Source organism: Anser cygnoides, chromosome 8, assembly GCF_040182565.1.
Source record: "Anser cygnoides isolate HZ-2024a breed goose chromosome 8, Taihu_goose_T2T_genome, whole genome shotgun sequence".
NCBI lineage: Eukaryota > Metazoa > Chordata > Aves > Anseriformes > Anatidae > Anser > Anser cygnoides.
The window spans coordinates 14,817,583-14,834,110 of NC_089880.1; the positions used below are offsets into that span (position 1 = coordinate 14,817,583).

The 16,528-nt window shown below is 41.1% G+C and overlaps 1 protein-coding gene across 1 annotated transcript in view; it reads right to left on the minus strand.

Moving 5' to 3' along the window:
• LOC125181901 (microtubule-actin cross-linking factor 1, isoforms 6/7-like) overlaps positions 1–11,829 on the minus strand; it is a 97,372-nt gene extending 85,543 nt beyond the window's left edge. The window contains exons 1-3 of the transcript XR_010833113.1: positions 11,671–11,829; positions 9,765–9,872; positions 1,024–1,092 (exon numbers count right to left, since the gene is read on the minus strand). The gene's annotated coding sequence lies outside the window, so the exon portion shown is untranslated. The remainder of the gene's footprint in view (positions 1–1,023; positions 1,093–9,764; positions 9,873–11,670) is intronic.
• Between the last annotated feature and the right edge of the window lie 4,699 nt (positions 11,830–16,528).

The window sequence follows — 16,528 nt, forward strand, 5'->3', positions numbered from 1 at the left end:
TCTAGTCAGTTAGAGGTGGGCAGATGCAAACAATGTCTTGTCTGGATGATATATTGACGCTAGAAATGTCCTTCTATTTGCCCTACATTAAAAAAGCTACTGTGCTCTAAAGTGCTCAGTCCTTTCTGAGCTCACCTCTGGACTTTGGCTTCAGACAATCAATTTAGAGACACTGCCAGAGAACTCATGAAAATAAAACAACCAGATATATTTATTCTGTAACCCCAGTCATTCCACATAAACAAACTTCTAAGCAAATTATCTCTTAGAGACCACTGCCTTGACGGTGGATCAGCATTATGTCTAGAAACAGTCTAGCCAAAGTAGAGAACAGATGGCCTCCAAAAACATTGCAAAGTACACAAACCAACACCACAAACAAAAATAAACAAATAACAGAAAGCTTGAAACACCAAATATGTAGCAACAAATCCGCATTATTACCTATCTTGCAAGTGATTTTTGCCATCCAGTTGGGTCTCTGAGGTTCCCAGAGGCCTGTCATACCACATCAACGTGGTACAACAATCCGTTGAAATCACAAGAGTCTCAATGTGAGACCTGAAATATACTGAAAAATGCTTGGACTAACCATCAGATTTGATATCTCACTTATTTAACTTATGCTATATATCAGCCAAAAGGAAAGTAAACTTAATTTGCTTTCATATCTACTGACTGAGAATATTATTAGGAAATAATTTTCATGTTTCAATTATTCTGTGACTGACAAGCAGTGTTGCATAAGAGTTCATCATCTCTGTAGCCGCATTAATATTTTCTCAATTTTCATCTGTTGCAATTAAATTATATCAATTCAGATAAGTTACAGAATGTACAATTACAATTTTATTTAATTGTTACTGGTTACATTTTGAGGTAGTTCTGTATTAACCCAATCTTTTCTAGTAATTATTTGTCTAATAATTTCCTAGTAAAAGGTTTCTAAATTCTGTGATAGACTGACTTATTTGACTTGTTTTATGCTTCTTGGAAAAGGCCTGCTTTCAGCCAGCTGCTTACCTTAAATATGGTGCTTTGCAATTACATCTTCAGAGAAAGTGGTGCTTCAGTAGACAGATGAATGAATTTCTTCAGAAAAGGTATTGAAACAACACACACAACAACAAACAAAAAAACACAAAAATGTGAACATCTATAGATGTCTATGTACTCTAAACATTTTACTTATGAAAGCTTCAACTACTATAAGTGAAATAAATATAAATCTCACCACCATTTCAATGACTACATATTTACTCTTTAAACGACTGCCAGATAAATGTTTTTAAAAAGTATGCCCCATATCCTCAGATTCCAAATTAGAATTGAGTTTTGTTTTGCAAAATTGCTGTTTTTACGCAATCATAGAATCATTAAGCTTGGAAAAGACCTGCAAGATCATCTGGTCCAACCATCACCCTACTACCAGTATCACCCACTAAACCATGTCCCTAAGCACCACATCCAACCTTTCCTTAAACATCCCCAGGGACAGTGACTCCACCACTTCCCTGGGCAACCCCTTCCGGTGCCTGACAACTCCTTCTGAGAAGAAATGTCTCCTAGTTTCCAACCTAAACCTCCCCTGGTGCAAGTTGAGGCCATTCTCTTTGGTCATATCACTAGTTACCCGTGAGAAGAGGCCGACCCCCAGCTCCTCACACCTTCCTTTCAGGGAGTTGGAGAAAAAATAAGGTCATCCCTGAGACTTGTCCTCTCCAGATTAAATAACCCCAGTTCCCTCAGCCGCTCCTCATAGGACTTGTGTTCCGGGTCCTCCACCAGCTTTGCAGCCCTTCTCTGGACACGCTCGAGCACCTTGATGTCCTTCTTGTAGTGAGGGGCCCAAAGCTGAACACAGTACTCGAGGTGCGGCCTTGCCAGAGCAGAGTACAAGGGGACGATCACCCCACTGGTCCTGCTGGCTACACTATTCCTTATATAAACCAAGATGCCATTGACCTTCTTGGCCACCTGGGTACACTGCCGGCTCCTGTTCATGCGAGCATCAATTAGCACACCCAGGTCCTCTACCGTTGTACAGCTTTCAAGCGACTCTGCCCCAAGCCTGTAGCATTGCATGGGATTGATGTGGTCAAAGTGCAGGACCCATCATTTAGCCATGTTGAACCTCATCCCATTGGCCTCTGCCCATTGATTCATCCTGTCCAGGTCCCTCTGACGGGCTTCCCTACCCTCCGGCAATTCCCCCCAACTTGGTGTCATCTGCACACTTACTGAGGGTGCACTCAATTCCCTCATTCAAGTCATCAATAAAGATATTAAAGAGGATGGGCCCCAACAGTGACCCCTAGGGAACACCACTGGTGACCGGTCACCAGCTGGATTTCACTCCATTCACCACCACTCTCTGGGACCAGCCATCCAGCCAGTTTTTAACCCGGCAGAGTATATTCTGTCCAAGCCATAGGCTGCCAGCTTCTCCAGGAGAATACTGTGGGAGACCGCGTCAAAGGCCTTGCTGGAGTCCAGGTAGACTACATCAACAGGCTTTGCCTCATCCACCAGGCGGGTCACCCGGTCATAGAAAGAGATGAGGTTGGTCAGGCAGGACTTGCCTTTCATGAACCCATGCTGAATGGGCCTGATCCCCTGGTTGTCCCACATATGCTGTGTGATTGCATTCAAGATGAGCTGTTCCATCACCTTTCCTGGCACCAAGGTCAGGCTGACAGGCCCGTAGTTCCCCAGGTCCTCCTTATGACCCTTCTTATAGATGGGCATCACATTAGCAACTCTCCAGTCATCCGGGACCTCTCTGGATGACCATGACCACCGATAGATGATAGAAAGTGGCCCAGCAATCACATCCACCAACTCCCTAAACACCCTCAGGTGGATTCCATCTGGCCCCATGGAGTTGTGAGAGTCCAGGTGGAGCAACAGGTCTCTAACTGTTTCCATCTGAACTGTGCAGGGGTTTTTCTTCTCCCTGTCCCAGACTTCCAGGTCAGGAGGCTGAGTATCCCAAGGATAAGTGGTCTGGCTAGTAAAGACAGATGTAAAGAAGGCATTAAGAACCTCAGCCTTTTTCTTAACCTCAGTAGTCGTGTTCCCCCCCCTGCGTCCAGTAAAGGATGGGGATTCTCCTTGGCCCTCCTTTTGCCATTAATAGTAGTTAATAAGTAGTTATAAAAACATTTTTTGTTATCCTTAACCATAGTGGCCAGATTGAGCTTGTACTGGGCTTTACCCTTACTGAATTTGCCTCTGCATACGCTAGCAACTTCCTTGTACTCTCCCTGAGTTGTCTGCCCCTTCTTCCACCAGACATAAACTCTCTTTTTCTTCCAGACACACAGCAAATGTTCCGTGTTCAGCCACGCTAGTCTTCTTCCCTGCTGGCTCATCTTATGGTACACGGGGACAGCCTGCTCCTGTGCCATTAAGACTTCCTTCCTGAGGAGCATCCAGCCTTCCTGGACCCCACTGCCCTTCAGGACTGGCTCCCAAGCGACCCTCCTACCAGTGTCCTGAACAGTTCAGTCTGACCTCTGAAAGTCCAGGGTAGCAGTTTTACTGATGCCCCTCCTGACTTCACCAAGAATAGAGGACTCTGCCATGTCATGGTGACTCTGCCCAAGACATATCCTGACTACTACGTCTTCCACCAGTCCTTCTCTCTTCATGAATAGCAGGTCTAGTGGTGCACCCCCTCTGGTAGGCTCACTAACCAGCTGAGTCAGGAAGCTGTCTTCCATGCATTCCAGGAATCTTCCAGACTGCTTCCTCAGGGCTGTACTGTATTTCCAGCATATGTCTCGGAAGTTAAAGTCCCACATGAGGACAGGCATTGGCGATTGAGCGATTTTCACCAGCTGCTTACAGAATGCCTCATCTGTCTCTTCATCCTGGTTTGGCGGTCTGTAACAGACCCCCACAAGGATGTCTGCCGTGTTGGCCAACCCCCTGATCCTTACCCACAGGGACTCTACCTTATCATTCCCAACCCCGAGCTCAACAGCATCGAAAAACTCTCTAACACAGACAGCCATGCCACGGCCCCTCCTGAGTTGCCTGTCCTTTCTGAAGAGCTTGTAGGCATCCATTGCAGCACTCCAGTTGTGGGAGTGGTCCCACCACGTTTCAGTGATGGCAACTAGGTCATAGTTTGCCTGCCACACAATGGCTTCCAGCTCCTCCTGTTTGTTTCCCATGCTGCATGCATTGGTGTAGATGCACTTCAGTTGCACTACTGCTCTCACCCCCAACCCTGGGACTGCCCCCCCAGGCTCATCTCTATGGAGCCTCATTTCCCCCCTGTTCCCCTTTGTACCTAGTTTAAAGCCCTCTAGATGATCCCTGCCAGCTCGTGGACTAGTGTCCTTTTTCCCCTTTGAGACAGGTGGGACGCATCTGCAGCCATCAGGCCAGGTGCTAAGTAAACCTCCCCATGATCAAAAAACAAAATGAAACAAAACAAAATTCCTGCGATGGCACCAGCCTCTCAGCCATGTACTGATGAGGCAGGCCTTCCAGGTCTGCTCAGTATCCCTCCCCACCACTGAAGGGATAGAGGAAAACACCACCTGTACTCCTACTCCATCCACTAACCGCCCCAATACCCTGAAGTCCCTCTTGGTAGCCTTCAGGCTTCTCTCAGCTATTTCATCACTGCCAGCCTGAATTATCACTAAGGGGTAATAATGGGAGGGGAGAACAAGATCAGAAAGTTTTCTGGTAATGTCCCTGACCCAGGCCCCAGGGAGGCAGCAGACTTTCCTATGGGTAGGGGCTGGCTGACATATGGGGCCTTCTGTTCCCCTCAGAAGGGAGTCACCTACGACCATTACCCTTCTTTCCTTCTTGGTGGAGGAAGTCTTGAGGTGTGGAGTTGACTTGCTTGTGCTAGACATTCTGCTATGTGGACTTTCCCCCACATCCTCACCACTCTGTCCCTCGAGCTCCAGGGCCTCAAACCTATTGTGTAAGGGCACCTGCAGCGGTGAGGCAGGTAGGGAGGAGACTCACCTGTGACACCAAGCAGGGATCTATTGCCATTCCTCTCCATCTCTCAGGTCCCCTCCCTCTGCCTGACAGTGATAGGGCAGGGGTTCCATCACTATTAGGGGTGCGTCTCCCCGGTGCCTTTCTCTCAGGCATGGCACGGAGTGACTCCACCAGTCTAACTCCTGCTCACACTCCCTGACAGTCCTTAATCTCTCCACCTCCTCCTTGAGCTCTGCCACCAGGCTGACCAGATCCTCCACCTGCTCGCACCTCACGCAGGCAGTATCTCTGCCACCCTCCACTGGCAGCAACAGGCTCAGGCACTCCCTGCAGGCAGAGACCTGCACAGCCACATTTTTGGGCAGGCACTTGGTCTGGGTTGCCACGGTCTTTTTGGTGAGCTCTTTGGTGAGCACTTGCCACCTGGCGGTGACCATGGCTACATTTGGTGTCTGGGAGGCAGCTGAGGTGAGCCGGTCTCCTGAGTGAGGAGGGATCCTCAGCCCTCCCTGCTAGCCCTGCCTGCACAAACTGCCGCACCATGCCCTGACTGACGCACCATGCCCTGTTTGCCCGCGCTGTTCAACGTGCTCCTGGTCGCTTACGTTCCCTAGGGGCTGCCTTTGTACAGCTGGGGGGCTTCTCCCAAGCCTCATCAGCTGCCCTAGAAAGGGCCCCCGGGTCGTGGCGGCCCCCTTGGCTGCCTCAAGTGGCCTTGATGCAGAAAAGTGCCTGCCCGCCGTGATCCCTCGCTCAGCTGCAGCACGTGGCTGCATCAAAACCGGTCACAACTTTTTCCACCAAAATGAAATGTTTTACTTTATCCCCAGTGATAGGTATTTCAAATAAAACATTATTCATATAAATATAAATCATTAGTTAAAGACTTTGTCATCAGTATCCATAGCTGACTTGACATATATTGCAGGAACCTGATCACCAGAGCCTTGGATTACACAAGAACTTCCTATTCTTTACAAGTTACACAAAGAAGCATTAATGACAGTTTTATTTCCACTGTAAAGATTGTATCTTTATGTTTTACTATTCATTGCAATAGCCATTTCTAGCAAACAGCCTAATACTTAGCAAGTTTTAGTCTTTGGAAATGTGTTTAGTGTCTAAAGAGGTGTATAAATGTAGTAATCCTAGATTTAGTTCAGGTTTTGTTGCATAAATCTAAATGTTTTTTTCCAGAGTCTCTCAGTTTCCTTTTAGAGAACTGAATGTCCCAGACTTTTTAAGTGGATTTGAGATCCCTACATGACGGAAGCTCTATAAACATGGAATACTATTAATAATACACTCTTATATAATATGCATAATAAATTTTCCACAATCCTGATACTGGTTCACACTCGTTTAGCATTTAATTGGCACACAAGGTAAAATCACAGCACGAAATCATTAGTGGCTGATGATAGCCCAGTCCCTCTTATCAGAACTAAATTGAAGTAAACAAGTTAAAATACACTTCAGGTCCCTCTGGACACTAGATTAGTAGGAAGTCACTAAGTATCATCTGTCCATCATCAAAATCCAGGCAGCTGTGCACAATTAAGCTTTCAAAAAAACTGAAGTGAAATCACATTGCAGTACAAACACATTATGCAGTCATTAGGAAACTTGCTCTCTAAAATTGTAATATAGGAGCACTGATTAGCACGCTTTGATGCATTTAAAATCTCCTTTTAATTTAATAGTATTTCACAGAGTACTAAGCAGTTGTAAAAAAAAAAAAAAAACAAAAACAAACAAACAAAAAAAACCCCACAGGAAGTCACAGAATCAGTCCAGCTTATCATGCCATTGAGAACCAGGGATATTCATAAAGTGACTTTCCAAAAAAAGTGCATAACCAGGTATCCAACAGTTAGTTACCATTTTAGGCACTTAAAAGACAGTCATTTTTAAAAATGTTTCAGCACTGGGGAAATTTTTTAGAAACTCTATAATGGGTTTTGCTCCACAGACAATTTCTGTTTACATTTGCAGAAGATTTTGATTTACAAATTATGTTTTATGTCTTCCTCCTCAAGGAGTTAGCACATTTTAAGCCTCCATGGAAATAATCTTTCTGAAGTAAATAAGATGTGTCAAATGTTTCCTGAATTATATACAAATTTTTATTCAAATGTGTTTTATTTTTTTAATCAATTTTAAAAGAAATAGTAGCTGCTGGAATAGTCTGGGAAAAAAAAAAAAGAAGTATTATGCCTTTAAATTGGTTGCATTTCACAGAGGTCAAAATGGACCTTTTTCATTTGTAAGTATTTAAATCAGAACTTGTTAAGATGTGACTGATTCTTTTCACCTAGCTATAATAGCTGGAAATCTTTAAAGCCTGTTGTATTTGGAAAGAGTATCAAAAACAGTTGTAATGCACATTGCATAAAGTAATGATGACATAAGCCTCACAGCTTTAATAAGATAGATACATTAAGGTGGGGTGGCAGGTGTTGCTTAGGTGAAGGCTGCAAAACATTTGCATTTCCACAAGTCTTAGAGAATTCTTTTGAACTTCATATTGTTCCGCAGTAGAACACAATAGTAAAACTAAAATTAAAAAAAAAAGTAGTAAAAAAAAATAATAATATTGTATTTATCTGTGAAACACATGGTTATAATGTTGAAATCAAATGTGGACATCTAGAACACTAGAGAAAAAACAATTTTTTAATGTATTACTAATCTGCTTTCTTTAGACATATCTTTACCCTTGGTTTTACATAGTCTAATGCTTAAAGGAAAACACTATCATATTCAAAAACAGATATTACTTCTTTCTTGTTTCAAAATTTCAGACTTATTTGTAGAACTACTGCTTCATTTCAACTTACAAAATATTTGTTTCTGAGCATTTTATTTCATTTAATATTACAAAACATACCTGCAAAAAACAAACATCCAGAGAGAATTTGTCACAGTGATTTGAAATTTAGATCTTATTTCCTTATCATTAGAAAAGTTACTTTAGTCTAAATTTCATTTTTTTTCAGAAGATATACAAATGAAAACTTAATCCAGTCTCATGAATTTCAATCCACAATACCTAACCTAAAATAAGAATACAAAGGAAAATAGTTTTCAGGAAAGGCACTGAAATTTAATCCTGTTTCACAGGTCTACAAGTTTCACTGTTGGAAACTAGGGGCTGTACATCTCTTTTTAATCACAAAAACAGTACAAAACATATTAATGAACACAATAATTTTCACTTTATTTAGGCTTGTGTTCAATTATCTAATGTAAAGAACAAATGGTTTTCATGGAACCGTATTTGCCTTTAAGTACTTAATCTCCAAAGTGATAATGTTCCAGTGTTAATTAAATGCAGCTGGAAACAAGTACAGAAATTAAAATTATAAAAATCCTTTGTAGAGAACAGTTTGAATGGGAAAACAGTTGATGTCCATCAGTACTGCCTATAGTGTTTACAGGTGCTGATATGGTCCATGAACAGGGCTAAAAGTCTTTTCAAGAAACAGTTGTTTATAAATATAATCCCTGTTGTTCTGCTAAGCCCCTCTTGCTTATTAGGAGCATTAATTATCATGTGTTCTCCTAGAAATTGAAACATACACACACATGATTATTTCTTTGTTGATCTTTGTTCTGCAAAGATATTAATTATCAGGAAATGTCACAACAAATCCTGCTGGTAATTTAGTTTATGCAGATTCCCTTCACACACACCCCAAAAAGGACAAAAAAATTCACTTCCTCCTACCCAATCTGTTAAATTAGTCAACACTATTACAGAAAGAAAGCTTAAATATGAAGCTGTTACTGGAGGGGTTTAGTTTGGAAACTCAAGAGAAAAAGAAAACAAAAGACTTCCTTTGCTGTCCTCTTTCACATCAGAGTGCAACTAAAGATACTTAGATCATGCAAGCAATTGAAGCTGTAAACAATTTTTTAAAAGACAGAAAGCCAGTTCCTCTAGTGAGGAACTGTTGTGTTGACACGCTATAATCTGTAGATCAGTCTTATAGTGCATATAAATGGGGTTTAAGCCTTCCTCTTTTCAAGGACATTAATTGTCTTGCTAGAAAACACACTCAGTCTTTGCAAAATTGCACTATTGTGCATGATGCTATCCTCAAAGTATCTGCCCTCCAGTCTGTTTACAGAAGAGACATGGAATTTAACATTTTGCACGACACAATTACAGCTCAGAACAGCTCCCATTTAAACCACCTAAAAACGTCTGTTGACTTCTATGTAATCAGTTGAAATCCTTTGAGTTTTTATCTGTAGCCATTTTCCAGAGACACGAGGGCCTAGATAGACTTAGTTGAATGACATTCTTCCAATTCATGAAGAAGCAAACATTTTAAAAATTTGATTTGAAGCTGGACTAATTTCCCAAATAATAATATTAAAAAAAGAATAATAATTTTCACAGTAGGAGAAAACCCTCGAAAATCTTCAGGAAGCTTACATTCTTGTTGGTTTAATCTGAATTCCTTTCCTTTTAAGTCATTCCTGCTTCTGGAAACCTTCACAGGGGATTTTAATATTTATTCATTCCTCAGTCCTGAAAACTCTTGAGACTTCCTGATTTCAGACTGATTCTGCAGCACTGAAAAAAAATGACATTTCCACACCTTTTAGATTCCAGGCTTTCTGTAAAGCTCCAGAAACACTGACACCAATGTACTCATGCTAGCCCCCTATGTCATGGACCTAGATGTTCCCTAAATCTAACTTGAAGTCAGACTCAAATTCTGATCCAGGACTTCCAAACGTCAGTAATTCATTCATGACTACAAGCCCAGAAAGCTCACCATCATCAGAAGATATCAGTTCGTCATCAATCCATTTCAGTTGAATAGTGTTTCTATGAGATTCCTGTCTTCGTTTCAGGGAAATATTGGGATGTTTGATAGGTGTTTCTATTTTAAAATAATAAGAATAAAATATATAAGAAGTAAATTTGTTTTGTTGAATTTTTTTCTTTAGTAATAGTAACACAAATTCTCCTTTAAACAGTTCCTCTATCCATTTTAAAGCTCAGTCACACACACAAAAGGAAGGAAAATTTGAAGAAAGGTCAGTGATCTGTTTTAGATAAATGAAGGATATAAGACTATAAAAATGTCACTACTGTGTCAAAGTAAATGGTAAATTTGGCTTTATATTGTTCTCTTAGAACATTTATGACAATTTGTCAAGATAGTCTTGGTAAAAAATTTATAGCAAGTCCTTCAGTAAATTAAAAATCAAATACCTCCATTACTCCATTACCTCCACGTTGAGTGTGATTCTAGTAAAAACTCATTATAAATGGTTTCAATTAGAAGAATCTATTTTTCCTGCTGTATATAGGTCAGTAATACGAATATTTGTTTATATTTTTGACCTCGTTTCCACATAACAACATTATTTGTTCTACAATGGTTTCAGCAGAATAAATTCTCTTCCCTTCCAGATCATTCTCGTTTTGATTTACAACGTGTCTTGTAAGTGATGGGCAAAATAAGCAGACACATGACAGATACTCTATCAGTAGGAGCTGTTCTGTATGTGCATGCATTATTGTCAAAGCTGTCTTTCTTTTTTCCTTTTTTTTTTTTTTTAATTTGTCCTTTCTGAAAAATATCTATAAACTTTTTACATATTTAAACTGTGCCAGTTTAACCATGGCATTGTCATGTTAGGACCAATAAGAGTTAATGGAAAAGTTCATGTAGCCATTTTATTTTAATAGATTGTAACTCACACTTAGACTTTAATATAACACTTGTAACAATAGATTTGTGAAGTAAATATCATTGTTAACCTTGCTCTCTATACACAGATGCTTATCTGAAAACATGGTCATTATAATTTCAGTTTAAGTGAGACTTCAAAATGCATCAACAGTTTTCTTATCTGAATCAACGTCAACAGAACTGTAACTTTTCTCCAGAAAAGCAAAAGTAAAAAACTTCTTCAGAATGCCTATTTCCACACTTTACCAGTTAACAGAATGACATTTTCCCCTTATAGAAGCCAAACTTTGCTAAACAGTATAAATTAAAGAATTTCATACTGTTATTTCAAACATTTATTTTATTTTTTCTATCTAATTTATATTCAAACCACAGAAATGCAAAAGCATCAGAACCTTTGTGTGGATCCTACTCTGTGTGCTTATTGGTGAGGTGCACTGGGCACAAACCTATGGATAACTACGGATAATTGAGATTGCTCAGGTAACACCAGAAATACAGAGAAATAGTCAAGGTATTCAAAATGCGTCATAAGAACTAGGAAGGAAAACACCACTTTGGCGTGGAAGGAATGTACTTCTAATGACTAATACACAGCCTTGTTAGATCAATAAATAAATGAAAGTACAGTAAGTACACAATATACAAAACGTGCTGCTCCTCTGCTTCAGTACAGCAGCATACACAGTTCTTTGCCTGAGCTAGTTTTGGTTACAAAAACAAAGACCATTTTCCTATATATTTATGCAGCATTGTAGTAGCTCTGCAGTCTCTGCAATAGCACAGGAGCTGCAAATGCCTTGCAAATCCACCACTACAACTGTGTGCATCTTGCCATTCTTCTCTCCTAGGTATTTTAATGCAGAGCCCAAATCCTGAACTGAGGTTACATGTTCCACACTAGAAATCCTTTCCTGGAATTTTATTTCCGGCATAGGTCATCTGTGAACTACAAACTGTATAGCCTATTTCAACTTACAGACTATTTTAACCCCTCGGAGGAGCGCCGAGGCGGGGGCGCCGCAGCCGCCATAGAGACCGGGCGGGACCGGGCTGGGCCGGGGGGCGCCGCGCGGGTCCCGGAGCGCAGCGCAGCGGGGTCAGCCCGAGCCGAGGAGCCCGGAGGAGCCGCGTGCGCGCCGCCGCCGCGGCCCAGCTCGATCACGAGGGCCGGAGTCGTCACGGGGCAGGGGCGGGAGCCGGGGCCTGGCGGTGACGCCGCCATGGGGCGCTGAGGCCTGCTTTTGGGAGAGCGTACTTCAGGCTGCTCGGGGAACTAGTTAGCAAGGTTCCCTGGCAAACTGCTTCTGAAGGCGTTGGCATCCATCAGTGCTGGTCAGTCTTTAAGCACAGGATCAGGCAATTTCAAAAATATCGTAAGTCAGGCAGGCAGGGCAGAAGGCTGGCTTGGCTGACCAGGGATTTTCCACTGGAACTTAGGCACAAAAAGAAAGTGTATGGCTGCTGGCAGCAGGGTCAGGCAACATAGGAGGACCACAGGGAAGTTATTCACCTTTGTAGGGAGAAAATTTGTGCGGCCAAAGCCCAATTAGAGTTGAAGCTGGCCAGGTCTGTGGGAGACAATAAAAAGGCTTTCTTAAATATGTGAACAGAAAAAAAGAGGACCAGAGAAAATATAGAACTACTACTCGATGGAGATGGTCACCTCACAAACAAGGACATAGGCAAAGCAGAGATGTTTAATGCCTTCTTTGCCTCCGTCTTCAAGACCAATGTTGGGCTTTGGGACCCTCACTGCCCTGAGCAGGAGGACCGTGATGGTGGGAATGATAAACTTCCAACTGACCCTGAACGTGTGTGGGATTTGCTGCTCCACCAAGATCCATACAAGTCCATGGGTCCGGATGGGTTTCATCCCAAGGTGCTCAGAGAGCTGGTTGACGTCATTGAGGGACCTCTCTCATTTATTTTTCAACAGTCTTGGGAATCTGGAGAGGTCCAAGTAGACTGGAAGCTAGCAAATGTTGTACCAATTTTCAAGATGAGCAAGAAAGAAGACCCTGGTAACTACAGGCCTGTCTGTCTCACGCCAGTGCCTGGTAAGATTACAGAGAAGATTATCCTGGGAGTTATTGAAACACACCTGGGGGACAATGCAGCCATTGGTCCCAGCCACTGTGGGTTCAAAAGAGTTAGGTCCTGTTTGACTAATTTAATTTCCTTGTATGATAAGATCACCCATCTGATCGATCAAGGCAAACCAGCTGATGTGATCTTTTTGGATTTCAGTAAAGCTTTTGACACAGTTTCCCATAGAATCCTACTGGACAAAACGTCCAGCATATAGCTAGACAAAATCATCATATGATAGGTGAACAATTGGCTGACAGGCAGAGCTCAAAGGGTTGTGGTAAATGGGGCTGCATCAAGTTGGTGAACGGTCACAAGTGGGGTCCCCCAAGTCTCCATTTTAGGGCCAGTCCTCTTCAATGTTTTTATAAATGATTTGGATGTAGGACTAGAAGGTATTTTGAGCAAATTTGCTGATGACACTAAACTTGGAGGAGTTATTGATTCTGTTGAGGGTGGAAAGACCTTGCAGAGAGATCTGGACAAATTGGAGAGCTGGCCAATCACCAACTGCATGAGGCTTAACAAGAGCAAGTGCCGGGTCCTGCACCTGGGACAGGGCAACCCTGGCTCTACGTACAGACTGGGCAACGAAACTCTGGAGAGCAGCCCTTCAGAGAGGGATCTGGAGGTTTTTGTTGATAACAAGCTGAATATGAGCCAGCAGTGTGCCCTGGCAGGCAGGAGGGCCAACCGTATCCTGGAGTGCATCAAGCACAGCATTGCTAGCCAGTCGAGGGTAGGGATTGTCCTGCTCTACTCTGTGTTGGTGCGGCCTCACCTTGAGTACTGTGTGCAGTTCTGGGCACCACAGCACAAATGAATGTAAAACTGTTGGAGAGTGTCCTGAGAAGGGCTACGAAGATAGTGAAGGGCCTAGGGGGGAAAACGTATGAGGAGCAGCTGAAGTCACTTGGTCTGTTCAGCCTGGAAAAGAGGAGGCTGAGGGGAGACCTCATTGAGGTCTACAGCTTTGTCATGAGGGGAGTGGAGGGGCAGGTGCCAAACTGTTCTCTTTAGCGACCAGTGATAGGACCTATGAGAACGGTGTCAAGCTGCGGCATAGAAGGTTCAGGCTAGACATTAGGAACAGGTTCTTCACCGAGAGGCTTGTTGTGCACTGGAACAGGCTCCCCAGAGAAGTAGTCACTGTACCAAGCCTTAATTAAGAATCATTTGGACTATGCTCTCAGTCATATGGTCTGAATTCTAATTTATGTGTGGACCTGTGTGGTGCCAGGAGTTGGACTTGATGATCCTTATGTGTCCCTTCCAACTCGGGATATTCTTTGATTCTATGATTCTATGAACTGTCCTACAAAAATAAAGCGGAAAAATAATTCGTATACAAATGTGTTTTAAGCAGAAAAGTAATAATGGTGTGATGGATACGTAGTAATGAGAAACAGTCACTGATTAAATTAATGCTTATAGCAAGCTGATGACTTCTATTCTACTGTAAATTCTCATCAAGAGACCTCTGAATGTCACGATTTCTATTTCTGCTCAGATCAAATTACCTTTCATTTCATTTCCTGCTGAATTCTCGTTTCCCAGGAACTAATTTTAAAATGTCTTGCTTTCTTGTTTTCTTTCCTGTATTAGGCACACACTTACTCAACTTCTGGAAAAGCAGGAATTCAACCAATACAGTCTGATACCCACCGCTGTTTTCAAATTGACACAGAGGGAGATTTTTCTTTTTGTCTGCCATTGACAACTGTGCCACAGTGTCACAGTGGATCAGCTATGCTGGGATTTAGTTTCATGCTCCTGAGATAAATTTTGTCTCTTCTGTGAGAAAACAGTGAGAAAAAGAAATCATCTGGCAGAATATCTGACCTACATGGCAAGCTGGATAACTAAACTCCAATCAAATCTTTACTAAGGCTGAATGCCAAGACCTACATTAGCTTTTCTCACCCGTGTAGATTTTCTGGTAGCTTGCAGCTGGAATTGTGTGACCATGCTGTCTTACAGTGCTGATAATCCACAAAGTTACTAATATCTTGTGCATTTTTTCAAGTTCTGGAAAAAAAAGAAAAAGAAAAAAAACTTTTCCTGGATTTGTTACTGTTGCTTTGTTGCTTACCTTGCATTCAAGGTAATCTGTTGTCATTCAGAGGAAGAATAGTATTTCGTAACTGAACTGCTTGACAACTTGCAACATGAAGATCTGTGAAACAATTCTTTGTTCTATCATTTAAATGAATAATTTTGTAATGTTTTCTGAAGCGACAAGTGCTCAACAGAAAAAAAACAATCTTTCTTATGAGGTCAAGCTACAGTATGTGAGGGATAGAATTATTAATTTTAACAGGAAAGAAGGAGAAGGGATTTTTTTTTTCATTTTCAAAAAAAAAAATCATTTGATAATGTCCACTGACTGAAGAAATGACAGAAAAGGAGAAAAAATTGTTAATGCAATATAGACTGTTGATACAAAAACAAACAAATAAGCAAACAAAAGCTGCTAATGCAAATAAAGAGTTTCAAAAGTCTTTTCTATGTCCTGGTCTGTCATTTAGGAATGGAACAGGACATAAATTAAGAAAACAGAACTGCATAGGTCAGGTTGGTGTTGGTGTTGGTTTTGGTTTTGTACCAGCCTGCACACTGACTCTTCGTAGAGTGGGGTTAGTCACTGTTTTGGAGATTAATTCTGAAGCAGAAGCAATGTGTGCTTTGTTTACTATTTCAAGCAGAAAATCTCAAAACAATTGAAGAATTATTTGTATATATTTCACTATAATGAAACATTAAAGTTTTTTGTTGTTTTTTTGTTTGTTTTTTTTTTCACTGATAAGAACAAACTAAAGTGTCATAGGTGTTTATAGGCATAAGCACACACTTGTGCTACAAGGGAAGAATAGTCTACAGCTTGCCCATACATTAAGGTAGACTATATTAGATTTAATTTCTTGAAGATTTCACTTTTTCTTTTCCCAGTATTCGATCCCGAACAATAATAGGTTGATCCCAGCTAGCAAATAAACACGCATGCAGTTTTTCACTCCCTTGCCTTTCCCAGAGGATGGAAAAAATAAATATATATATATATTTTTTTTTTTAAAAAAAGGAAATCAAGAAAACTCATGGAGATGCAACCAATGAAACAAACCCTGCCTCTCAGAGAAATGAATAAACTACTATGATCTTCCTAAGTTTAGTATGATTGGTATACTTTGCATATGCAAAACAAACAATTTCCAATAGATTTCTATTAAAAATTAAGGAATACATAACATACTATTCATATAAGTTGACTAGAGGAATGAGGGTAGATGGGTTGTTTGATTTATGTTTTTTTGTTTTTTGCTTTTTGGCAATTGGGAATAAGACTTTTTATGTCTGCGTAAAATATAAATGAACTGTAACACTGTTATAAATAACAAAATTCTCAAAGGCCTCTCATCAAATTGCCTACGAAGTGCAATTCTTAGAAACCTGTAGATTAGTAATATATGCTTGGTTCCTATGAGCTTTCCTATTTGGTGGTAATTTTATAACTTCCATCCTTTCTAAAAAAAAAAAAAATGCTTAATATATTTCTTTCTGAGCCTGGAAGATAGCTCTGCAAAGTTTGGTAATGACATGATAGACAAAAACATTTTGGTTGAACGAGGACATCATATAATCAACATTATGTTAATGCAAGTGGGAAACTTAATAATTACAAGCTTTGGCCAAAGGTGGTATTTTGTAGGCAGAGCGTGTTACAGAAAATATTTTTATGAGGGAGGAAA